Source organism: Hemitrygon akajei, chromosome 17 (genome assembly GCF_048418815.1).
Source record: "Hemitrygon akajei chromosome 17, sHemAka1.3, whole genome shotgun sequence".
NCBI lineage: Eukaryota > Metazoa > Chordata > Chondrichthyes > Myliobatiformes > Dasyatidae > Hemitrygon > Hemitrygon akajei.
This window is the reverse complement of record NC_133140.1, coordinates 91,652,714-91,679,438: the sequence shown is the minus strand read 5'-3', so window position 1 is coordinate 91,679,438 and position 26,725 is coordinate 91,652,714. Positions and strand designations below refer to the sequence as shown.

General features: G+C 42.0%; 2 long non-coding RNA genes across 3 annotated transcripts; one reads left to right on the top strand and one right to left on the bottom strand.

Moving 5' to 3' along the window:
- Positions 1 to 210: 210 nt before the first annotated feature.
- Positions 211 to 26,725, bottom strand: LOC140740917 (uncharacterized). 2 transcript variants are annotated; one of them, XR_012101960.1, is made up of 3 exons: positions 26,646 to 26,725; positions 2,129 to 2,274; positions 211 to 549 (listed from the first exon to the last, which is right to left on the bottom strand). It is a non-coding gene; the product is annotated as an uncharacterized lncRNA (long non-coding RNA). The 2 variants fall into 2 exon arrangements; XR_012101961.1 differs by lacking the exon at positions 26,646 to 26,725 and adding an exon at positions 2,789 to 3,445.
- Positions 3,456 to 9,941, top strand: LOC140740916 (uncharacterized). Its single transcript, XR_012101959.1, has 2 exons — positions 3,456 to 4,202; positions 7,424 to 9,941. It is a non-coding gene; the product is annotated as an uncharacterized lncRNA (long non-coding RNA).

Below are 26,725 nucleotides of genomic sequence, written 5' to 3'. Positions count from 1 at the left end.
AGAGGGAAGGAGAGTGCGGAGGAATAGACAGGAGGAGGATGGAGGGAGGGCTCCCTGACAAGGTCCTAGGGGGGAAGGTGGGGAGGGAGATGGGGAAGTGTGTAGGAGGGGGAGGGAGGAAATGGGAGGGAGGGGTATGTGTATAGGAGAGGGAAGAGGAGGAGGAGGAGGTATAGGAGGAGGTGGGGGATGGAGGTGGAAGGAGGGAAGGAAGAAGTGAGAAGGAAGGGTAGGGTGAGGCTGGGGGCCAAAAGTCTGGTGTCACTGGTGGAGCCACTGAGACGACCTCTGGGATTGGTCTGTCACTGATGGTACAACAAAAAATCAGCTCGGGTGGATCTGAGCTGTTTGGTCAGCTGATTGGCTGAGACAGAACTCAAGATATTCATCAAGCGAATCAGAGGTGATGTTCCGTTGTCAATCAATCACCACTGGATCTGTGAAGTTCCCAAATGCGATGCCATATGAAGTTGTCGTGCTGTAGTCTGGAAGGATCAGTTGGTGATATCAATCTCCCCAGGCCAATCATGGAACTGGATTTGAATGGACCTGTTGATGACAACATTATCTTTGAGGAAATCGTGTCAGCTGGTTTGGATAACTTGGGGGGAGCAAGGTATTGGATGGGGAGGGAGCAGAGGGGAGGGGGAAGTGGTGTTGCTAGGATCCCATTCTGAGCCAGTCCCAGCTGCCTAATTTGTCCCGTATCCTTCTAAACCTTTCCCATCCACGTACCTGTCGGAGTGTCTGTTGTATGAATAATTTTCTCCTCAGACCCTAGTAAATCTTTTTTTTTAACCTTAACCCTGTGGCCTCTTAAAAAGCCCAACCTCTCTCCATAAGTTGGTCTCTCAAGTGCTAATACCTGTCTCGTAAATCTCCTCAGCACTCTTTCCAGCTGAGCAGTATTTTCCTCTTCCAATGCCAGCAAAACTGAATACTCCAGGTGAGGCCTCACTAATGTCATCATCAATTAGACCGTAAGGCCCTAAGACGCAGGAGCAGAATTCGGTGACTCAGCACCCTGAGTCTGATCTATCATTCCATCATGGCTGATTGAGTATCCCTCTCAACCACATCCTGCTGCCTTCTCCCTGTAACTTCTCATGCCATGACTAACCAAGAACCAATCAACTTCCATTTTAAATATTCTCAATTACATGGTCCCCACAGCCATCGGTGGCAATGAATTCCACAGATTCACCATCCTGTTACTGAAGAAATCCTCCCTATCACTGCTCTAAATGGATAGCCTCTATTCTGACGCCATGCGCTCTGACCCTAGATCAGAAAGTATACAAAATATCCTTTTCACATTCTATCTAGACCTTTCAATATTCAACAGGTTTCAATGAAATCCACTGTCATTCTTCCATGGCTATTAAAACTCCTCATATGTTAACCTTTTCTTTGTGGACTCCTTTTTGAGAACCTTCACTGGAAACTCTCCAAGGCCAGCACACCTTTTCTCAAAGCGACCCAAAACTGCTCACAATACTCCAAATTCAGTCTGACCAATGCCATATAAAGCCTCACCATACATCTTTCCTTTTATATTCTAGTCCATTTGAAATGAATGCCAACATTGCAGTTGCCTTCGTGACAATCCACTCAACCCTCAAGTTACCATTACGGAATCCTGCAGAAGTGCTTCCAAGGACCTTTACCCCTCTTGATTGTTAAAATTTTCTCCCCATTTAGAAAATAGACTACACCTTAATTCCTTCTACCAAAGTGCATGACCAGACACTTCCCTACAGTATATTCCATCTACTACTTCCTTGCCTTTTCTCCCAATCTGTCCAAGTATTTCTGCAGACAACCTGCTTGCTCTCAACTACCTGTCCTTCCATCTATTGTTGTATCATCTGCAAAGCCAGATCCCTTTGTTCTACCACAATCCTCATTACTCTACCATTCACTGAGCACTAGGTCACAATTCTTTCTGCACCACTTAACTAATTTAACCATTTTATATATATATATATATATATATATATATATATATATATATATACACACACACACACACTTATTGTAATCAACAGTTTTTATGATTCAGGTATTGCTTTGTGGGAGTGGTAACTGAGTTAACACAATGAGGTGGAAGGGAGGCAGAGGTACCAACCTGAGGAGTACTGAACGCAGTCGGCACCTGCTGTCTCGGGCTTGCATTCTGTAGTGGTCACTCTCAGCTTCATCGCTGGTTCATACGGTTAAAATCTCTGTTGTCTTCTGCACAATCATGTGTCACTGTTTCCAGCACTCTTGTCCCTCAAGAAGAAGAAACAAAAAGTAGATTCAAGCAACACACAGAAAATGCTGGAGAAACTCAGCAGGCCAGGTGGCATCTAAGTAAAAGATTCAGGCTGAGACCCCTCATCATGAAAGGAAACAAAAGAGAGGAAAAGAATCCACTGGCTTACAACTAGACAACAACAGGAACATCTACATTTTAAATCACAGATCTACACTGCGTAAGAACTCATCCACACATTTTTCACTATCCTGTCCACATGTGTCACCACTTTTAGGGAACACAGTACTTCAGCCCTCGGTGTCTCTGTTCTGCAACTCCCTTTGGGCCCTGTCATTTACTCTCTATGTTCTACTCCAGTTTAACTCCCAAAATCATACTTGTCCAGTTACGTTCAACCTGCCCTTTCTTGGCCCACTTTGCCAGATGGTCTCCATCCCATTGTAACCTCAGACAACCCTCACCCTCACCACACACTCATTTTTGTGTCATCCACAACCTCACTCATTGTTCGAACGTAAAGAGAAATACCTGAACGAGCTGTCGCCGGATCTTTCGAACCATCTGTGTAGATGAGTAAGAATCTATGATATCTGTCCTGTATACATCTGACTCGGGTCTCCAGCTGACCAGAGTTTAAATACTGTGGTGATGTTGCATCTCATTATGATGTGTCTGCTGGTGTCACTGTGACCTTGTGATGTTGAGGGGTCGTACCTCAACATCTCCATATTTAGTAAAAACTTTTATCATTGCCTTTTTTGGCTACTGCCAGTGCAATTTTTATGAATTCTTTCTGATATTTATTCAATTTGGGTTTCGGTTTTATCCCTTCAATATCACCTAATAAAAATAATATCGGGTTATGTGGAAGTTGTGTTCCAATAATTTGTTCCAGTAAAACTCTTAAATTTGTCCAAAAAGGTTGAATTTTAGAACAAGACCAAGTAGAATGTAAAAAAGTACCAATTTCTTGGTTACATCGGAAACACTGATCAGATAAATGTGGGTTTCATTTATTTATTTTTTGTGGTGTAATATATAACTGATGTAAAAAATTATATTGTACTAAACTTAACCGAACATTTATTGTATTTGTCATACTATCAAGACATTGTCTTGACCAAGTTGTTTCTTCAATTTTAATATTCAAGTCCATTTCCCATTTTTGTCTTGACTTATGGATTCCTTGTTGTAAGAAGTGAAAGGGTTAAGGTTAGACTGTGCTAAGATCTAAGCTTACAAAACATATGCTGACACATTGCTAAATAAGGATATAAGATTCTTGCAAAACTGTATAGGTACAATCTGTACCTTGTGGTAATCATGAAGAACTAAAAGGGAGTCATTAAGCTAGGAGCTGAGAGCGGAGGTGGATGGAACAGATGGAGATAAGCTGTACTCTTGTGGCTAACTCCAAGGCCGATAAGTGTTTGAAAACTTGGCAGACATGGCTCTGCGGATGGCTAACTCCAAGGACAGAGGATATGAGAAAATGTGTATGTGACCCCCGAAATGTACAAGCCTGTGGGGAGGGGGAGAGTGGAGCTGACTATGAATAATTGTAGGAATGATACAGCAACTGAGGGACACGTGATAACCTACTTGAAACTGTATAAAAGGAAATGAAATGTAATGCTCTGGGCTCAATACTGCTGGAGCAGTTTTGGGTCCGACTCTGCAGACTCGTGAAAAATAAAGCTTTGCCGCTTTGCAGTTTGCTGAGACTCATGGTGTGAGTTATTTCTGACAGCTGGGGGTCTCGTCCGGGATCCCCACTCCGGTCGTGGAGGGCGAGAGGAAGGACATCGGAGAAGGTGCACCCTGCCGAGTTCGGCAGTCCCTGATTCCTTGCTCGTCGTCTGAAACGGCTTGAGCGAGTGAGATCCGGACAGCGCAAGGCGGCAAAGCAGGGAGGAAAGGAGACGGTTCTACGGCACACCGGGTAAGTGAGACTAGCTAACTGAGATCTAGGTGGGTGTGACCGGGTAAACTAGGTGTGACGACACCTAGAGTAAAAAGAACCGGGCCGGGAAGGGAATAATGGGAGGGGGAAGCTCAAAGGAAGAGGAGCCGGAGAGTTCGGGTTTGTTCCCGAAGGTACCTCCTGATAGCCCCCTCGGTAGAATGTTTGCAGGATGGGGATATGGACGAACAAAGGGAAAGCAGAAAAAGAGAATGGTAGAATATTGCAAATTATGGTCCAAACAGCCAATAACAGGGTCCTCGATATGGTGGCCACCATTTGGGTCAGATGAGGATTGGGTTAGACAGGCCTTAAACATATATGTAAACTCTAAGCCAAATGTAAAAGAAGAAGAAAGTGAATACGCCTCTTGCTGGGTTTCGGGGCCAGGAGACTCAGCCAGAAGTTACAAATTGGAAACAAAGAACAAGGAGAAACCTCCTTGGGAAGTATTGAATCATTTACCTCCGCCTTACGTGCCCCGGCCTGAACAACCGGAGGCGGCTCCCTCTGCCCCCCTCCAACCGGACGATCCGGCACGGGAGGCGGAGGCTGAAAAGGAAAAAGAACGGGAAGAATGGGCGGAAGAAGAAGAAAAACGAAAAGAGGAATACGATGAGTGGTTAGAAAAAGAAAGGAAGAAGTGGGAGGAAGGGAATCCACCACAATCAGGACCCCCTTTATTATGACGCGCTCCCGGACACGACAACGGGTGAAAAAGGAAGAGGAGCCCAAGTTATGCCCCTTAAGGGAGGTCCCGATGAGTGGACCAAATGGAGGAACGGGCTATGTAAATGTACCCCTGACTAGCACTGAAGTGAGGACCTTCAAGAAAGAAATGAAGAATCTATTGGAGGACCCGATGGGGCTGGCTGAACAGTTGGATCAATTCCTAGGACCCAACATATACACTTGGGACGAACTGTACTCCATTATGGGAACTCTCTTTTCCACCCAGGAAAGACAGATGATAAGACAGGCAGCAATAGTAATGTAGGACGAGGAAACATGAGAGACATGAGGGAATTCCTGATAAAGGGAATAAGACAAGCGGTCCCCAAGGGTCATAATTTCAATAAGGCATTTGGAAGTCATCAAAACCCCGATGAGACCCCAACTGACTTCCTGTATAGAATTCGGAAAAATATGCAACAATATGCGGGGGTAGACCCGGAGACAGAGGTGGGACAACAGCTAATTAGGGTAGAATTTGTATCAAAAGCTTGGCCAGATATTCGGAAAAAGCTAGAAAAGATAGAGGACTGGAATTCAAAACCCTTGAGTGAATTACTGCGAGAAGCGCAGAAGGTGTTTGTAAGAAGAGACGAGGAGAAACAGAAAAAGACCGCTAGGATAATGGTTCAGACAGTACGGCAAGTAACCACAGAAAACAGGGAAAAGAGGGGAACGTGGTCAGACCGAGGCAATGGCCAAGAACCAGGAAGGAAAACGCGAAGGACTCTAAGATGCTTCCACTGTAACGAGGAAGGACATTTTAAACGGGAATGTCCTAAGTATCGGCGAGAGGTCAGGTCATATGCCATGATGGAGGACGAAGACTAGGGGGGTCGGGGGTTCCTACCCTTGGGGAGAAGAAACTATCGACAGGAACCCCTGGTAAATCTGAAATTAGGTCCCCAAGGGTCAGATACAACCTTTATGGTAGATTCGGGTGCTGAAAGATCCAGTGTAATCCAGATACCTCCCGGCGCCCGAACAGGAACAAGAGTAATGAAGGTATCCGGTATCGGAGGAAAAACGATCAGAACACGACTGTATTGAATTGCTGGACTTGCAAACAAAGAGCCGGGAGGACTTACGGGAAGTTCCCCTGGGAGAAGGACAGGAATTGTATATAGATGGATCCTCACGATGTATTGATGGAGTACGGCACAGCGGATATGCCATCATTGACGGAGAGACTGAAAGAATAGTGGAGTCCGGGAGATTACCGGGAAACTGGTCGGCCCAGTCATGCGAATTATACGCACTCCAGAGGGCTCTGAGGATATTGGAGAAGAGGATCGGAACAATATACACTGACTCTAAGTACGCCTATGGGATAGTACATACCTTTGGGAAGATATGGAAAGAAAGAGGACTGATAACGGCCAGAGGAAAGGGACTGGCACACGAGCAAATGATAAGTATGACATTGGAAGCCCTGGCCCTACCAAATGAGATTGCGGTAGTACATGTACCCGGACACCAAAAAGGATCAACACCTGAAGCAGTAGGGAACCGTCTAGCCGATGGGGAGGCTAAACGAGCAGCCGTTGAAGACCCGATCCAACTCCTGACCTTGATACCAGTGAGGGAAGGACTTACTAAACAACCTATGTTTACCCAAATAGAGATTGATAGCATGAACCAACTAGGAGCCCGAAAAGACACTGATGGTAAATGGACGGTCCCGGATGGGAGACAGGTACTAAATAAGGAAGTAACCCGCAACATCCTCCAACAGTTGCACCATCAAACCCACTGGGGAGTACAGGCCATGTGCGACACAATTCTGAGGGACTATGTATGCAAAGGAATATACACACTGGCCCAGCAAGAGATAACTGGATGTCCGACGTGCCAGCGGATAAACAAGAAAGTGATGCGATCCACTCCAAGAGGTGGCCAGCCACTGGCCATGAGACCGTTCCATAGAGTCCAGATCGACTTTACCGAACTACCCTCAGTGCAGAGATGGAAGTACCTGTTAGTAATAGTGGATCATTTTACCCACTGGGTGGAAGCATACCCGACCACAAAGGCCGATGTGCCTACAGTAGCCCGAATACTACTAGAAAACATAATCCCCAGATATGGGATCATGGGGTCCATAGACTCGGACAGAGGGACACACTTTGCCTCCAAGACGCACCAGTTGATTTGTGATGCATTGAGTATCCAATGGAAATACCATACCCCGTGGCATCCCCAGAGTTCGGGACGGGTGGAAAGGATGAACAGTACCTTAAAGGCGCAATTGACCAAATTAATGCTAGAAACCAAGTTACCCTGGACTAAGTGTCTCCCCATCGCCCTGTTAAGAATCCGAACAGCACCCAGGAAGGATATAGGAATCTCCCCCTATGAAATGCTGTTTGGACTCCCGTATTGGAATAAGGTAGAAGGGTACCCCACGCTACAAGGGGGTGATATTTTTATAAGGAACTATTTACTGGCACTATCTCGTTCCTTTGCAGAACTGCGGAAGAAGGGTCTCTTGGCCCAGACTCCGCCGCTCGACTTTGCTTTACATCAGATCGTGCCTGGAGATTGGGTTCTGGTACGGACCTGGAAGCCGGAGAAGTTACAACCACAGTGGGAAGGCCCTTTCCAGGTCCTGTTAACCACCGAGGCGGCCGTACGAACAAAAGAGAAAGGGTGGACCCACGCATCCAGAATAAAGGGACCAGTTAAGCCTGAGGGACACACGGAGTGGACCTGTGTTCCCAGTGAAGAACCGTTGGTGGTGAAACTGAAAAGGCAACAAAAATGAACTCAATGTGGACTGTTACATTATTGACTGTAATATATTTAATTCTGTATGTGGGAAAAATAGAAGGGAAATGTGACAAGTGTAGGAACCGAGTTTTGGAGAAAGGAAAAGAACGACCCGGGGCCCTTGTGTCACATTCACATGTAAATGACCAATGTTATGGAAAAGAAAAAGAGGAATGTGAAGAGGGAGGAATAAAATATACCCTGAGAAAGAACAGGGGATACCCCGGTGGATCAGTGAGAGAAGAAAAAGGAGAAGGGAGAAGTTGGAGTGTACGAGAAAGTACATGCCCTGAGACAGAATGGATATGTGAAAGGAAAGAAAAAGGAAGGGCAGAGTTTGGTGGAGTCAGAGAAGAATGGGGAACCTATGGAAAAACCAGACCGGAAATGAAGGAAAACCTGTTTATAGACTTAGCAACTCGAATAGCTACAAGTTTAAATGTAAGTGACTGTTGGGTTTGTGGGGGACCCCACATGAGCGAGCAATGGCCATGGATAGGTGAGAGTTTGAGTGTGTGGGAGCTATTGGCTCATGATTGGGATAAGAAAAGGACTGGGAGGACGCAAGAATGGAAGTTAACAAACTATCCGGAAGGACAAGTATGTGTAGAAAGAAAAGGGAAGGTGAAAGTAGGAGAAAGCCCATGTCAGAGTATAAAGTTGGCTAGAACAAAAAAATAATGCCACTTGGTGGCCCGAGGAGCCGACTTGGTACATAACTAAAGGGGCAAAGGACAATTGTACGGCTATGGGAAACAATTCGGGAATCTGGAATTGCAGTGGGCATAACCCGTACGAAGGAATTCCCAGTGTTTGGAAAGCCTGGCGGAAAGCAAGGAAAGGAGGATTTGTCCCAGAAGGTCTGTTCTGGATTTGTGGGAATCAGGCATACACCAAATTGCCGAAAGGATGGGGAGGAGTTTGTTTCTTAGGCCTTATAAGGCCAGAGTTCTTCCTCCTACCCCAGGATGAAGATAGGGAATTGGGAATCAAGTTATTTGACTCACTGAGAAGGGAGAAGCGGGAGATAAAGGTGGGAGAATGGGGCGACGAGTGGCCTCCAGCACGCATCATTGAATATTACGGACCAGCAACTTGGGCCCAGGATGGGTCATGGGGTTACCGAACCCCGGTATATATGTTAAATCGAATAATACGCCTACAAGCTGTAGTAGGGGTGATCACCAACCAAACCGCATTGGCTCTGGAATTGCTGGCTGAGCAGCAAAGCCAGATGAGAACAGCCATATACCAAAATCGATTAGCATTGGATTACCTATTGGCCTCCGAGGGAGGGGTCTGTGGAAAGTTCAATCTGACAAACTGTTGCCTAAAGATAATGATAATGGAAAGGCAGTGTTGAAAATATCCGACAAAATTCGGAAGTTGGCCCATGTGCCAGTACAAACTTGGAGATCCTTAGGGAACCTGAGTTGGCTGGATAGTCTGCTGGGAGGAAGCTGGTGGCGAATAGCCCTGTTAATATTTGGCGGAATACTCATAATGATAATCATATTACCATGCTTAATACCCTGCTTGAGAGCATTAATAACGCGAGTAGTAGTACAGGTAATGCAGCCAGGGAACCCAGCTGACCCGGCTAAAATGCTGTTGCAACGAGGCAGAGAACTGGAAGAGTGGAATCCCTGGACAAATCCTTAGCACACTCTAAAAAGAAAAAGGGTGGAATTGTAAGAAGTGAAAGGGTTAAGGTTAGACTGTGCTAAGATCTAAGCTTACAAAACATATGCTGACACATTGCTAAATAAGGATATAAGATTCTTGCAAAACTGTATAGGTACAATCTGTACCTTGTGGTAATCATGAAGAACTAAAAGGGAGTCATTAAGCTAGGAGCTGAGAGCGGAGGTGGATGGAACAGATGGAGATAAGCTGTACTCTTGTGGCTAACTCCAAGGCCGATAAGTGTTTGAAAACTTGGCAGACATGGCTCTGCGGATGGCTAACTCCAAGGACAGAGGATATGAGAAAATGTGTATGTGACCCCCGAAATGTACAAGCCTGTGGGGAGGGGGAGAGTGGAGCTGACTATGAATAATTGTAGGAATGATACAGCAACTGAGGGACACGTGATAACCTACTTGAAACTGTATAAAAGGAAATGAAATGTAATGCTCTGGGCTCAATACTGCTGGAGCAGTTTTGGGTCCGACTCTGCAGACTCGTGAAAAATAAAGCTTTGCCGCTTTGCAGTTTGCTGAGACTCATGGTGTGAGTTATTTCTGACACTTGTTTAATTTTGAATCAAACTATACATACAAGAAATAAATTTTTTAGTTTTTCCTTTTTGAATTAAAGTTTCTATTTCATTAGATTTCGGCAATAACATTGTTCGACCCAATTTTTCTCTTAAATAAGCCCTTAATTGGAAGTAACAAAAAAGAGTGTTATTTGATATTTTATATTTATTCTTTAATTGATCAAATGACATTAATATACCTCCTTCAAAACAATCTCCTATATATCTAATCCCTTTTTGAAACCAATTATATAAAAGTTGATTATCCATTGTATAAGGAATAAGTCTATTTTGAATTAAAGATCTCTTTGCTAATAAAGATTTCTTTATCTCATCATCAACATTTATCTTATTCCATAAATCAATCAAATGTTTTAATATAGGTGATTCTTTCTTTTCCCGTATCCATTTAGATTCCCACTTATATACAAAATCTTCTGGTGTATTTTCTCCTATTTTATCTAGTTCTATTCTAATCCATGCCAGTTTATCTTTATCAAAAAATGATGCAATAAATCTAAGTTGATTTGCTTTATAATAATTCTTAAAATTTGGAAGTTGTAACCCTCCTAGATCAAATTTCCATGTCAATTTTTCCAACGATATTCTTGACACCTTACCTTTCCAAAGAAACTTCCTCACATATTTATTTAACTCTTGAAAAAACTTCTGCGGTAGTTGTATTGGTAGTGATTGGAATAAGTATTGTAATCTAGGGAATATATTCATTTTTACGGTATTTACTCTACCTACTAATGTTATTGGTAATATCATCCATTTATCAAGATCTTCTTGAATTTTTTTCAATAATGGTAAATAATTTAATTTATATTAGTTCTTTATATCATTATCAACTCTTAGACCTAAATATTTTATACCGTTTATCGGCCATCTAAATTGAGTTATTAATCAACATTGACTATAATCTCCTTTAGTAAGAGGTAAAATTTCACTTTTATCCCAATTTATTTTCTAACCTGATATTTTCCCATATTCTTCTAATCTAGAGGATCATTTACGCAACGCAACGAGTGCAATGGGTTTGTTAAATAAAGCAGAACATCATCAGCAAATAAATTAATCTTGTATTCCTCCTGGTTAACTCTGAACCCCTTAATATCTGGGCCCATTCTAATTAATTCAGCTAATGTTTCTATCGCCAACACAAATAAAGCAGGTGATAATGGACAACCTTGCCTAGTTGACCTTGTTAACTGAAATGGTGTTGAAATTTGACCATTTGTCACCACTTCAGCTTTGGGATTAGTATTTAAGGTTTTAATCCATTTTATAAAGGATACTCCTAATCCATATTTTTCCAATACCTTAAATAAAAATTCCATTCCAATCTATCAAATGCTTTTTCTGCATCTAAAGAAACTGCCACACTCATTTCCTCCCTCTTTTGAGCCAAATGAATTATGCTAAATAACCGAGTTACATTATCTGCCGATTGTCTATTTTTAATAAATCCTGTTTGATCCATATGTATTAATTTTGGTAAGTATTTAAATAATCTGTTAGATAAGATTTTTGCTATTATTTTATAGTCAGTGTTTAACAAAGAAATAGGTCTATATGATGTTGGCTTTAAAAGATCTCTCTTTTTTTGGCAATACTATTAAAATAGCTGTCGAAAAAGATTCTGGAAGATTATGCGTTCTTTCCGCTTGGTGTATTAACTCCATAAAAGGAGGAATTAATAAATCTTTTAACTTTTTATAAAATTCAGGCGGAAAACCATCTTCTCCTGGGGATTTATTACTTTGAGATGCTCCTAGAGCTTCTTCGACCTCTTTTAATGTAAAAGGCATATCTAATCCCTTCTGTTTTTCCGAATTCAATTTTGGAAGAGTTATTTGTGATAAAAACCTTTCTATCTTGACATTATCATTTTGTGATTCTGACTTACACAGTTCGGAATAAAAATTCTTAAAAGTTTCATTAATTTCTAAAGGTTTATAAGCAAATTTATTTACTCTTGTTCTAATTGCATTTATCGTTTTAGAACTCTGATCTGTTTTTAACTGCCAAGCAAGAACCTTATGTGATCTTTCACCTAGTTCATAATATCTCTGTTTAGTTCTCATAATTGCTTTTTCTGTTTGATATGTCTGAAGTGTATTATATTGTAACTTCTTGTTAACAAGTTGTCTTCATTTATCTTCTGTCATATATCTTTGAGATTCTTTTTCTAATTTTGTAATCTCTTTTTCCAATTGACCTATTTCTATCATATATTCCTTCTTAATTTTAGAAGTATAACTTATTATCTGACCTCTCAAATATGCCTTCATTGCTTCCCACAATATAAATTTATCATCAACTGAATGTGAATTTGTATCTAAAAAAAACTGAATCAGCTTTTTCATAAAATCACAAAAATCTTGACGTTTTAGTAATAATGAATTAAATCTCCATCTATAAATTGATTCCACTTTATCTATCATTATCAAAGGAGAATGATCTGACAATATTCTTGCTTTATATTCCATATTTTCACTCTGTCTTAAATATTCATTGTTAATAGAAAAAATCCATCCTTGAATAAGCTTTATGTCTATTTGAATAAAATGAATAATATCTTTCTTTTGAGTTAATTCTTCTCCATATATCAATCAAATTTAAATCTTTCATCAATGATAAAGTTAATTTTGCTACTTTTGATTTTGTGACAACCTTTGTTGATCTATCTAAAACTGGATCTAGACAAAAGTTAAAATCTCCACCTATTAATATTTTGTCATGTGTGTTAGCCAAATTCAAAAAGACCTCTTGTATAAATTTTACATCATTTTCATTTGGTGCATAAATATTCATAAAAGTCCATAGTTCTGAAAAAATTTGACAATGTATAATTACATATCTCCCCGCCAAATCAATTAATACGTTTTGTATTTTAATTGGTAAATTTTTATTAACCAAAATTGCAACTCCTCTCGCCTTTGAGTTAAATGAAGCTGCAATAACATTTCCAACCCAATCTCTTTTTAATTTCTAATATTCTATCTCTGTTAAGTGTGTTTCTTGTAAAAAAGCTATATCTATTCTCATTTTTTTAATGTATGTTAAGATTCTTTTTCTTTTCACCGCTCCATTAAGCCCATTAACATTAAAACTTTAAAAATTCAGTACATTAGTCATTATTTTTAATTAGGTTACTCCAATCTATAATAATACCTAATCTTTCAACTTTCCTGGTACCTTGGGGAATCTTTTTAAAATTCTCCATGTTGCTATGTGTGTCCCCACCAATCCTCCAGGCAAAAAAAGAAAGATAGAAGAAAAATAGCTTATAAAGAGAAAAACAAAATACCTCCCTACCAATGTTGTGGATAAAAAATAACACAACATTACCTCGCTCTGTTGCACGGGTCATGGCAATCTCCATGATTACACACGTGAATCCCGTAGCAATCGATCCAAAGCTCCCCCGCGACATAAAAAAGTATATATATGAGAAGAAAAAAAATACTACTCTCAATTAATATTTCTCAAATTTTGCCTTTCTCCCCCTGTATCATCCTTAAATGTCTATCAATTCCATTCACTGTCTCTGTCTTCATCTTTAATCCATTACGCTTGGAAATCTGTATGTGTAGTTAGGGAATACTTGGGAGTTTTTGTGCGAACTCCTCCGCTTCTCGATAATCGGTAAAAAATCTTCTTTTTCCATCCTCCAAAAAAATTATCAGTGTTGCTGGGTGATGCATTATGAATTGAAAACCCTTTTCCCATAAAGCTTTTATCACTGGGTTAAATTCCTTCTTTCTCTTCAAAAGATTATAACTTATATCAGGATAGAAGCTTTCCCTTCTATCATCAATGGCCCGTTTCTCTTTCTGGCACATTGGGCAGCCTCCTTCAGGATCTTTTATCTTCGTATCTTAAGCATTTTATCAAAATTGATCGTGGATTTTGATCAGCTTGAGCCCTTTCAATTTCAATTAGAGTTTCTTCTTCCATTTCCAAGTTTTCAGGGATCCATTTTTGAAAAAACTTCATTGGATCTTCTCCTTGTATATTCTCTTTAAGTCCAACAATCTTAATATTGTTTCGACTGCTAAAATTTTCAAGCTTATCGACATTTTCCAACAATTGCTTTCTTTCTGATGTCCAGGCAGAGATATTATCTTTCATTTTATTCATTCTTTCAGCCATATCTTCCGTTGTAGCTTCCAAGTCTATAATTCACTTTTCCATTTTTTCCTGTCTTTTTATCATTTTATCAAACATAATCTCCATATTTATTAATTTATTTATTTATTTAAAAAATTTTTTTTATTAGTTTTTCAAAACATTTTACAAAATTAAAAACCCCAAATCCCAATGAGGAGCATTAATACAGTGCAAAATTAAACATACAATAACAATATGCTACAAAGAAAGAGAATTTAACAAAAAAGCACCTAAATTAAAGACAAGTGAGCTTAGTGTTCTCCCCAAGCCCCTCAACACAAGAAAAAAACATCAACTCCAGACCAACCACCACACAATATAGAGAGTATAAGTCAGGACAGTCAAACTCCCAGACTGTGAATACACTTAGCAACAGAGGATAATAATGCCTACTACCAGAAAAAAAAGGGAGCTGAAAGCAAGGGACCGAAAAGAACAAAAAAAAAGAAAAAAAAACCCTAGTCAAGAGGAAGGTTATAAAAGTACTCGATAAAAAGTCCTCAGACCTTATGGAACTTTAGATCCGAATTAAGAACTGAATAGTGAATTTTTTCGAGGTCCAAGCAGGCCATAATATCGTTAAGCCATTGCGCATGAGTAGGCGGGGCAACATCTCTCCATCTAAGGAGGATCAAGCGTCTCGCCAGGAGAGAGGCAAAGGATAGTATTCGGCATTGGGTCAGACCCAGACATAAATCTGTCTTGCCCCAAAAACCGAACAGAGCAATTAAGGGGTTAGGTTCTAGGTGCTGATTCAGAATACCCGATAATGTAGTGAAGACATCTTTCCAGAATTTCTCCAAGCTAGGACAGAACCAGTACATATGGATGAGAGAGGCCACGCCCCTCTTGCATTTATCACAGAGCGGACTAATGCCAGGGTAGGATCGAGATAGTTTAGATTTAGACATATGGGCTCTATGAACAATCTTAAACTGTAAAAGGCAATGGCGAGCACAAAGGGAGGTTGAGTTAACCGATTTGAGAACTGAGTCCCAGCTCTCCTCGGATAAGGAGATATTTAAATCCTGCTCCCAGGCCATTTTAATTTTATCCACAGGGGCCTGTCATAAGGCTGCTAGTTTATCTCGGATAATTGATATTAAACCTTTACCTAGTGGATTAATGGAAAGAAATAGGTCCATAGCATTTTTCGCAGGCATTTCAGGAAAGTTAGGAATTAAAGGAGCAGTAAAGTGTCGGATTTGGAGATATCTGAAAAAGTGAGCGTTAGGCAGGTTGAACTTAACAGAGAGCTGCTGAAAAGAAGCGAAGCGATTATCAAGGAAGAGATCTTCAAAATGTCTAATGCCCTTCCTGTGCCAAACATGGAATGCTGAATCGTACGTAGTAGGTAAAAAGAGGTGATTATGTGCGACAGGGCTAGAAACGGAAAACCCCTGGAAACCATAGCATTTCCTGAACTGAGCCCATATACGCAAAGTGTGTCTAACAAGAGGATTAGCTATTGATCTGGGCCGACTGCTAGGGAGTGCAGAGCCAAGAAGTGCCGATATAGATAATTCTTTGGTGGAGCTCAACTCCATTGCCACCCAGTTAGGGCACTCGGGTTGACTGTGGAAGAAAGACCAGAAGGCAGCACAACGTATATTAGCTGCCCAGTAATATAAGCGAAAGTTAGGTAAAGCCATGCCACCCTCTTTTTTAGATTTTTGGAGGTGGATTTTATTAATTCTAGAGCACTTATTCTGCCACAGATATGACAAAATAATAGAGCCTAAGGATTCAAAAAAAGATTTAGGAATAAAAATTGGGATAGATTGAAATAAGTATAAAAATTTGGGGAGAACATACATTTTAACAACATTAATACGACCTACCAAAGTCATAGATAGAGGTGACCATTGTACCAGACTCTGTTTTATAGCATATGAAAGATTGACAAAGTTTTCACGAAAGAGATCTTTAAACTTCCTTGTTTTATTTCTTTTAATGCGTTTAATTTTTCTAATTTACGCATTATATGCATCAAAGTTTTTTCTATATTTCCAGAAAAACTTTTACTTCCATCTTCGTCTGATTTTTCCAGAGAATCTGAATCTGCCTCAGATTCACTTTCACTTCCAGTTTCAATCGTAACTGGGATTTGTAGTTCAGGTTGCTCATGTTTGCGCATGCCCCTTCCTTCACGTTTGCGCAGTTCTCGTTGGTCTTTTTCTTTAGAAATGGTCGATGTTGCCGCAGTTTCCTGTTCTGTATCACCGGAGGTAAAATGTACCTGAGCCCGTGGTTCTCTGGCAGGAGTGGGCCTTGATTCTGTTCCAATTTGCGTTGTCTTCACGGTAGTAGTTTTCTTCATCTTCTGTTTACGAGACATAGTTTGAAACAATCCGGAGTAGTTTATAAGTAACTTTTAGAAAGTATTTACTAACTTTTCTTCACTTAAACATTAATTTACTGATTTTTTACGGGAGAGCTGGATTTCCGTGAATCGATCCTACGTCATCACGTGACGTCCCCCATTTCCGTCTTACCCTTCCTGAAGTTCACAATCAGCTCTTCCATCTTACTGACGTTGAGTGCCAGGTTGTTACTGCGGCACCACTCTACGAGTTGGCATATCTCACTCCTGTACGCCCTCTCGTCACCACCTGAGATTCTACCAACAATGGTAGAATTATCATTAGCAAATTTGTAGATGATTTTGAGCTATGCCTAGCTACACGGTCATGTGTATACGGAGAGCGGAGCAGTGTGCTAAGCACACACCCCTGAGGGTGTTGCAACACCCCAGTGTTGATCATCAGCAAGGAGGATATGTTATCACCAATCCGCACAGACTGTGATCTTCCAGTTAGATAGATAGATGGATAGATAGATAGATACTTTATTCATCCCCATGGGGAAATTCAACATTTTTTCCAATGTCCCATACACTTATTGTAGCAAAGCTAATTACATACAATACTTAACTATTTAAATACATTGAATGGTAACTTAAGCTCAGTCCTAACCCCGGCACTTAACACATCCTACTCCTGGCAGTTGAATTGTAAAGCCGAATGGCATTCTGTAACTTCTCAATCAGGATTGTGGGAATGACAGGATTGTGGAATTGTAGGTGCTTGTGTTGCCCAGGTGGTCTAAAGCCATGTGGAGAGACTTTGAGATTGTGCCTGCCCTTGACCTATTGTGGTGAAAGGCAAATTGCAATGGGTCCAGGTCCTTGCTGAGGCAGGAGCTCAGTCTAGTCATAACCAACCTCTCAAAGCATTTCATCACTGTCGATGTGAGTGCTACTGGGCGATAATCATTAAGGCAGCTCACATTATTTTTCTTAGGCACTGGTATAATTGTTGCCTTTTTGAAGCAAGTGGGAACATCCTCCTGTAACAGTGAGAGGTTGAAAATGTCCTTGAATACTCCCACTAGTTGGTTGACACAGGTTTTCAGAGCCTTACCGTGTACTCCATCAGGACATTCTGCCTTGCGAGGGTTCACGCTCTTTAAAGACAGTCTAATCTTCACAGCTGTAGTTGTGTTCTCCATTTCAAAGCGTGCAAAGAAGGCGTTGAGTTCATCTGGTAGTGAAGCATCTCTGCCATTCATGCTGTTGGGTTTTGCTTTGTAGGAAGTAATGTCTTGCAGTCCCTGCCAGAGTTACCGTGCATCTGATATCGCATGCAACCTCATTTGAAATTGTCTCTTCGCCCTTGAAATAGCCCTCCGTAGATCATACCTGGTTCTCTGGTACAGGCTTGGGTTGCTAGACTTGAATGTCACAGATCCAGCCTTCAGCAGACAATGTACCTCCTGGTTCATCCATGGCTTTTGGTTTGGGAATGTACGGTAAGTCTTCGTAGGCACACACTCATCCACACAGGTTTTAATGAAGTCGGTAACAACTGCAGCATACTCATCCAGATTCAAAGATAAATCCCTGAATACAGTCTAGTCCATCGATTCAAAGCAGTCCTGTAGGCGCTCCTGTGCTTCCCTTGTCCAAACCTTCTTGGTCCTCACTGCTGGTGCTGCAGTCTTCAGTCTCTGCCTATACTCAGAGAGTAGAAGTGCATCTAGGTGATCAGACTTCCCAAAGTGAGGGCGTGGAAGAGCACGGTAGGCATTCTTGATGGTGGTGTAGCAATGGTGACCTTGGGAATGGTAGAGGTGGTATTGTCCACTTCCCCTGCCCCTTGTCCTGGTTAAGGGAGATTCAGTGCTAAAATTGTGTTTAGAAGGTTTGAGACATTCGCCAACCTTGTCCCTTCAGTGGCACAGACTTTAAATCCTGTACCATTTGTGAGTGTCACACTCCTGGGGGCTCTGTGCAACACTGTCAGTCATGGGTGCTAAACGAGATATCAATCTGCCTCCACTATTAAGAGACATTTACCTCCAGACCTTAAATATTTGAAGTGTAAAAATATATTACCTTTCATCACTCCTAGTTTATTTACCAAACATCTTCATTCCACAGAAAACACAGACAAAATGCTGGAGGCATTCAGCAGGTCAGGCAGAATCTGCAGAGGGGAATAAACTTTTGATGTTTCATGCCAAGACCCTTCATTCTACATTCTCCTGTTCTTGACCCCACCACTCATGTGAAGAGCTTCCCTGACAGCAGGTTGTCAGAAGAAAAAGCAAAAGGGAATGTGAACGGGAATCGTTTAGAGGGAAACAGGTGTGGAAATGTGATTATCTTAGAGCCTGCAAGGACTAAGACCAGAACACCATGGGACATTGGAGCAGAATCAGACCAATCAGCCCATCAAGTCTGCTAGAACTAGCTTATTGACTACAAGTGGGGGAAGCTATGAGCCAGAACTCATCGGTGATCAGAGTTGGAGAGGGTCAGAAAATTTCATTTCCTGGACTTTTCAGAGGATCTGTCCTGGGTCTCACAATTAAGTGCCATTACAAAGAAAGCATGGCAATACTTCTACTTTCTCAACGTTTGCTAAGATTTGGCATGTCATCTAAAACTTTGACAAGCTGATAGATGCGTGTATATTGACTGGCCTGGTATGGAAACACAAATGCCCTGAGAAGAAAAGCCTACAAAATCAATGGATACAACCCAGTCCATCACAGTTAAAGCCCTCCCCATCACTGAGCACACCTACATGGAGTACTGTTGTAAGAAATAAGCACCCATCATCGACGATCCCCACCATCCAGGCCATGCTCTCAGATTCCCCTGGAATATTTCACGTTTCACGTTAATCTATCATCTCTTGTTCTATTCTCACACAACCTGAGAGGAAAAAGCTGCTTCTGCATTATTAGCTGCCTGTTTGCATTTAGTTATTATAGCCTCATAATTTTGTATACCTCGATCAGATCGGCCCTCATCTCCTGCTTCCCAGGGAATGAAGCCTGAACCATGTGGTGAGGCTGCATTTGGAGTATTGTGTACAGTTTTGGTCACTTTCTTAAAGGAAAAACATGTCAAACTGGATTTGGAGCAGAAGACTTTTACAGGGATATTGCCTGGACTAGAGTGCCTGAGTGTCCGAGAGGTTGTCTACACTGGATCTTTATTACCTGGAATGCAAGGATATTGTGAGGGGACTTTACAGAAGCTTAGAAAATCAGGAGCAATATGGATAAGATTGACAGTCATCATCCTGTCTGTGTGTTCATCTACGCACTGCCAGGAAGCACACCACCAATTTGCAACACTTGTCACTGAGGGAACTGGGCTGTATACGTATAATTTTATTTTGTGCAACTGTACGGTAGCTTGCAATTTGTATTTTTTGCAATTTGGCTTCAGATGATACTGTTTCATTTGACGGTTTTGATGTATGATTCAATAATAACTAAAGTAAGCTTGAACTTGAACGGGGGAGTCCAAAACTAGGTGCACAGATACAAGATAAGTGGGCAGGGTTTGAAAGAGAGCTGAATGGTAATTTCTTACACAGAGGATGCTGAGTACTTGGAATGAGCTGCCAGGGAATTTTGTTGAGACGGTACAATTGCAATATTTATGAAGCATTTGGATAGTTACAGGAAGGGTGGATCTTGGAGGCCTATTGTTCAACATGAGTAACTGGGACTAACAGAGACAATACTGTGGTCCACATGGATGAGTTGGACTACAGGGCCTGTTTCCGGACCGTATTGCTCTATGACTCTTTTCAACCTTTCCCCATACCTCAGGTACTCAAGTCCTGGCAACATCCATGTACATTTTCTCTGCACTCTTTTAAAACTTATAGATATCTTTCCCATAGGTAGATGACCACAACAACTCACAATACTCCAGGTTCAGCCTCACCAACCTCCCAGTTGCTGTGATGCAACCTTTGATATCCTTCCTCGCTGTCCACTCTGTTGCCAGTCTTGGTGTCATCCACAAATTTGCTGATCAAGTTTCCACATTATCACCCAGATTGTTGTTGTAGATACAAACAACAACAACAGACCCAGCACTGATCCCTGTGGCACCAGTCACAAGATTCTTGACACAAATTTCTTGTTTGCTCTTCAGAAAGCTTTAAGATTGGTTAGACATGACCCACTATGCACAAAGCCACTTTGATTTTCCGTAAATAGGCCCTGCCTATCCAATTACAGTAGATTTTGGTTTATTAGGGCATATTGGGACTGGTACACATTGATCCAATTAAGAGGTTACCCAATTAAACAAATTTTCATGGAAATAGTTTAAAAAAGACAAACTATTGTTTAACTGAGTAACAAACTATATATTTCACTGAAATACAGAACAAATAAGAACACTACCAATACGATTACAGTACTATAAAACTGTGTTTCAGTCCCTGATCGTCATTGACAGAAGAATTCATGTAGAGTACGCTGCTGTATTCTTTTGATTGACTGTAAATTAAGCTCCCGGTGCGGCCTACTCTACATCAGTGAGACCCGATGCAGATTGAGGGACCACTTACAAATTTTGGAATTTTTCTCGATTTTATATGATGCACAACGTTCTGTAGAGTAGCACAATAAATTCTACTTCAAAATATTTAGAAAATGACATGAAAATACTGTACAACACACACAAAATGCTGGTGGAACACACCAGGCCAGACAGCATCTATAAGGAGAAGCACTGTTGACGTTTCGGGCCGAGACCCTTCGTCAGGACAAACTGAAAGGAAAGAGAGTAAGAGATTTGAAAGCAGTGGGGCAAGGGGGAAATGCAAAATAACAGAAGACCGGAGGGGGTAAGATGAAGTTAAGAGCTGGAAAGGTGATTGGCAAAAGTGATACAGAGCTGGAGAAGGGAAAGGATCATGGGACGGGAGGCCTCAGGAGAAAGAAAGTGGGGGGGGGGGGGGGAAAGCACCAGAGGGAGATGGAAAACAGGTAGAGTGATGGGCAGAGAGAGAGAAAAGAACAACTAAATATGTCAAGGATGGGGTAAGAAGGGGAGGAGGGGCATTAACAGAAGTTAGAGAAGTCAATGTTCATGCCATCAGGTTGGAGCTACCCAGCCAGTATATAAGGTGTTGTTCCTCCAACCTGAGTTTGGATTCATTTTGACAGTACAGGAGGCCATGGATAGACATATCAGAATGGGAATGGGACATGGAATTAAAATGTGTGGCCTCTGGGAGATCCTGCTTTCTCTGGCGGACCGAGCGTAGGTTTTCAGCGAAACTGTCTCCCAGTCTGCGTCGGGTCTCACCAATATATAAAAGGCCACAATGGGAACACCGGACACAGTATACACACATTTGAAAATACTGTATTTGTGGACACTGAATACTATTTCAAGGCACTGTATTTCACATTAAGATTCATTTTCTTGCAGGCATTTACAGGAAGATGCAGAAATGCAACAGAATTTATGAAAAACTTCCCATAAAGACTGACAAAAAAACAAATTGCAAAAGACAAACTGTGCGAGAAATAATACTGAGAACATGAACTGTAAAAAGTTCTTCAAAGTGAGTCATTCCTGGGATCATTCTTGTCAACCTCCTCTGGACCATTTCCACTATCAACAGATCATTTATTTTCTTCGATAAGGGGCCCGAAACAGCTGACAGTACTCTAAGTGTCTCCAACTACTGTGAAACCTCATCCTTAATAATGGATTACAGCATCTTACCAACCACTGAAGTCAGGTTTACTGGCTTATAATTTCCTGCCTTTTGCCTCCCTGCTTTCATCAAAGTGGAGTGACCTTTGAATTTTCCATTCCTACAAAAATATTCCAGAATCTCATGATTCTTGAAGATCATGACTAATGCCACCACAAGCTCCTCATCTACTTCTATCAGATCCGTGGATACCCAGGTTTGTGATCTCAGGATTGACACCTTTTCCACATGCTAGTGCGGCCAGACACAGGAAGATCATACAGTTTAACACATGGTCAAGGAGATGGTGTAGGAGGGCTGGCATTAGATTTTTTGAATCATTGAGCTTTCTTCCAGGGAACGTGCGACCTGTAGAGAGAAACCGGTTAGCGAGTGAACTGGAAGGGCACTAATATCCTAGTGGGAAGGTCTGCTCATGTTTCATAGGTGATTTAAACTGGAGTTGCAGGGTGGTGGGAACCAGAGCGCCAGAACAAATATTGATGTGATTTTGGGGTTCTGTTGTTTTAGACACAACAGAGAGGGAGGGATGTGACTAGTCAGGAACTGATTCGGGATAGTCCACACAGCCTTGTGTGTGGTAGGTTGTCTGACTAAATTTTTAGAGTTTTTTGAGCAAGTTATCAGGAAGGTTGATGAAGGAAAGGCAGTGGATGTTATCTGCATGGACTTTAGCAAGGCCCATGATAGGGACTTGTAAGGGATATTGGTCTAGAAGGTTCAGTTGCTCGGCATTCAAGATGAGTTAGTAAACAGGATTAGACATTGCCTTTGTGGGATAAGCCAGAGAGTGTTCATAGATGGTTGCTTCTCAGACTGGGGGTCTGTGACTAGTGTAGTGCCACGGGGATCGGGATCGTCTGTCATCTGTATCAATGATCTAGATGATAATTTGCAGGTGACACCAAGATTGGGGGTGTAGTGGGCAGCGAGGAAGACTATCCTGGCTTGCAGTGAGATCTGGGCCAGCTGGAAAAATGGCAGATGGACTTTAAGAGAGACAAGTGCAAGGTGTTGCACTTCAGTAGGACCAAGCAGGTTAGGTCTTACACAGTGAATGGTAGAGCATTGATGAGAGCTGTAGAAGAAAAGGCTCTGGGAATACAGGTCCATAATTCACACGTAGATAGGACTGTAAAGGGAGCTTTTGCACATTGCCCTTCATAAATTGAAGTACTGGAAATGGGATGTTATGTTGAAGTTGTATAAGACATTGCTGAGGCCCAATTTGGAGTATTGAGAGCAATTTTGGTCACCTTTCGACAGGAAATATGTAAATAACATTGAGAGTGTATGGAGAAAGTTTAGAAGGATCTTGCTGGGTCTGGAGGATTAGAGGAAAGATTGAATACCTTAGAATTTATTCCCTGGAACATAAAAGATTGACGGGATATTTTATAGAAGTATAAAAATTATGAGGGGAAAAGATAGGGTAAATACAAGCAGGCTGTTTTCACTGTGATTGGTTGGGACAAACGAAGGTCATTTGTTAAGGGTGAAAGGTGAGATGTTGAAGGGGAATATGAGCGGAAATATCTTCTTCTGAGGGTCAGGAGAGTGTGAATTGGGCTGCCAACGTAACTGCTGCTTGTGAGATTGACTTCAATGTTTAAGATATGCTTGCACAGGTACATGCATTGCAGGGGTATGGAGGGCAATGGTCCCTCTGCAGGTCGACTGGAGGCGATACGATATTGTGCTATACTTTTCTATAACTCAATCTTGGAATCTTCCTGTAGTAGCATCTTGTCAAAGGCCTCATTAAAATCCAAGTGAACAACATCTCTTTTGTTGATTCTGCCGCTTTCTGAAAAATTTCCAACAGATTTGCCAGGGTAAGATCTCCCCTTCAGTAAACCATGCTGACTTCCGCCTATTTTACTGTGTGCCAGCAGCTACCCTGAAAGCTCATCCTTAATGATGGACTCTAACGTTCTGTTAACCACTGAAGAATGCTAACTGACCGATAATTTCCTTTCCTTTACCTCTTACCCTTCTGAAGAGTAAAGTGACAATATTCCAGTCCTTCAGAGCCGTTCCAGAATCTGATTCTTGAAAGATCATTACTGAAGCCTCCTCAATCTGTTCAGATACCTTGTTCGGATCACTGGGGTGTAGTCCAACTGATCTAGATGACTTATCTACCTTCGACATTTCAGCTTCTCATTGGCAACAGTTATTACACTCACTTCTCACCCTCGCTGGCAAAACTCTTATTCAGTTTATTCACCATTCCCTTTTTCCCATTCTGATTATTGTGATCAAATACCTTTTAATATTGCCAAAAACCATTTTACTTGACCTGACCCTAACCCTAACGCGGACCCTAACCCTAACCCTCTAACCCTGACCCTGACCCTAACCCCCTAACCCTAACACTAACCCTCTAACCCTAACCCTAACCCCCTAACCCCAACCCCAACCCTAACCCTCTAACCCTCTAACCCTGACCCTAACCCTAACCCTAACCCTAAATCTGGCTTCAGCCGCACAAACCCAAAGCACACCCTGATTGACCCTTGTTAAATCCCCATAGACAGTGTCCCGTGTCAAGAGGGGTAAATTTCAACAGGGATAAGTATTGGGCTTGGTTGGTAAAGGCGTGGGCCAGTTTAAAGTGGCAGGGTCGTGTGAAACTGAATCTCAGGTGGCGAGATCAGAAAACACAAGAGGGCTGATTTGCCCACTGCCCGCATAATTTCACCCTAACTTAGTCAAACATATACATTCACCAGCCCAAAGTCCAGAAGGGGTACACACCCCACAAAGGCTAGGTACTTCCCGATTAACCTTGGCTTCGGCCCCACAAACCCTAAGTATACCCTGATTAATACTTGTTAAACCCCCATAAACTGGATATCCTATGTTAAGAGGGGCAAGTTTCAATAAAGGCAAGTTTCAATAAAGGGGCTAATTCGCTCACTGCCCGCATAATCTCAACCTAACCTTACAGTGACACGCTCTTCATTCTCCCGGCCCACGGAAGGCCAATAAGAAAGCCCAGATATTTAAACCCAAATGGAAACAAAAGGACAATTAGTAGACAATGTACCTTTAAGAGCTGAACAAACAAGGCGGCCCGGTATCCCTAGCAACAGATAGGGTCTGCTGCAGGGAAGTGGACGGACGGGTTTTGGAGCACGGTGCTCAGGAGGAGCCCCGGGGTGGGGACGTTTTAACCGGACAGCACCGCAGTTTTGTCGGTCACCCCCTCGGGAGACCAGAGTGACGGGTGTGGCTGGATTTGGTCTCCTAGTCGGGAATCACGCTTGATTAAAGGCAATTCGCTGGAGTCAAAATCACTGACCCAAGACGCAAAACAAGCGGTAAGAACATTATTGTCTTACTTTAACGATGTGGAGGAGTAATTGGAGAGAGAGAAGCGGGAAGAATTGGAGAGAAGGAGACCTAACACATGGACGAGTGACTGGCCGGAACCCCGGTATTCCGAGGGATTCCTTCTCAACCACGGTTAGATTAATTTATAAAATGGTCCAGACTCTTCATCACATGAAAATTTTGGAAAAACAGATCCAACCACCGAAGGGGATCATTAAGCAAGCCCACAGACTAGCCAAATTTGTTAGGCCTGCGAACCCTTCACAAGAAACGCTTCATAAATGTCAGAAACGAGCCACGCTCCCGAATAATGGCTTCAAGACAAATTCAAGGAAACAAAGTTTATTAACAGTTCTGCAGAGCTGGGTGCCTTCAGAGAAGGGAACCCCGAACCTTACAGGGCAGCAGGTTTTATCCTTCTTCCTTACCCCTCCCCTCCCTGACTCAGGAGGTACACAGTCTTAGATTCAGTGTTTTCCCATTCCATATTTAGAGTTGTTTTTTTACACATTTCTGTAAAACAATAGTCCATATCTCAGGACTTCAATGATTCCACAAGCAGTTAATCTTGTCAGGCGCTTCTGCACTCCTGCTTATCAGACATAATTAAATCACATTTGTTTTCTGCACTGACTTTTAACCTCGCACATCTTAATTTACTTCAACTCTCACAATAAAATTGCTGCGAATGCGGATGGTTGGGCTAAAGAAACAAGACGAATTTTAATTGGGCATTACCAGAGTAGCCTGCAAGAATTGGAACTAAAATTTATTGAGTCGAATTTGACTGATCGCCTACGAGAAGCGGTCGCCAAAGCTGTAATCTGGAACAAACGAAAATTAAAAGACAAATTTCAAATCAAATTGGAGATGGTCCAGAAACTTATTTTCGATCTGGTTTCGGGACCTGGGCCGGAACGGCAGGCCGCTGCGGATCGGACCCACGGGGGGGGCCCCAGGCCTTCCCACTGACCACAGAGACCGCATCCCAGGGACAGGAGGGGAACGGACCCTCGACCTCCAGGGACGGTTTCTGGGTTAGCCAGGACCGGACCCGTGTCACACCTGAGTCCCGGGGAAAGACTGCCCGGGCTGTACCTTGTCCGTCGGCACTGGGTAAAGCGAACCGGAGCCCAGTGATTGTACTGCAGGACGTTTTGGAACAGGCACGCATGCAG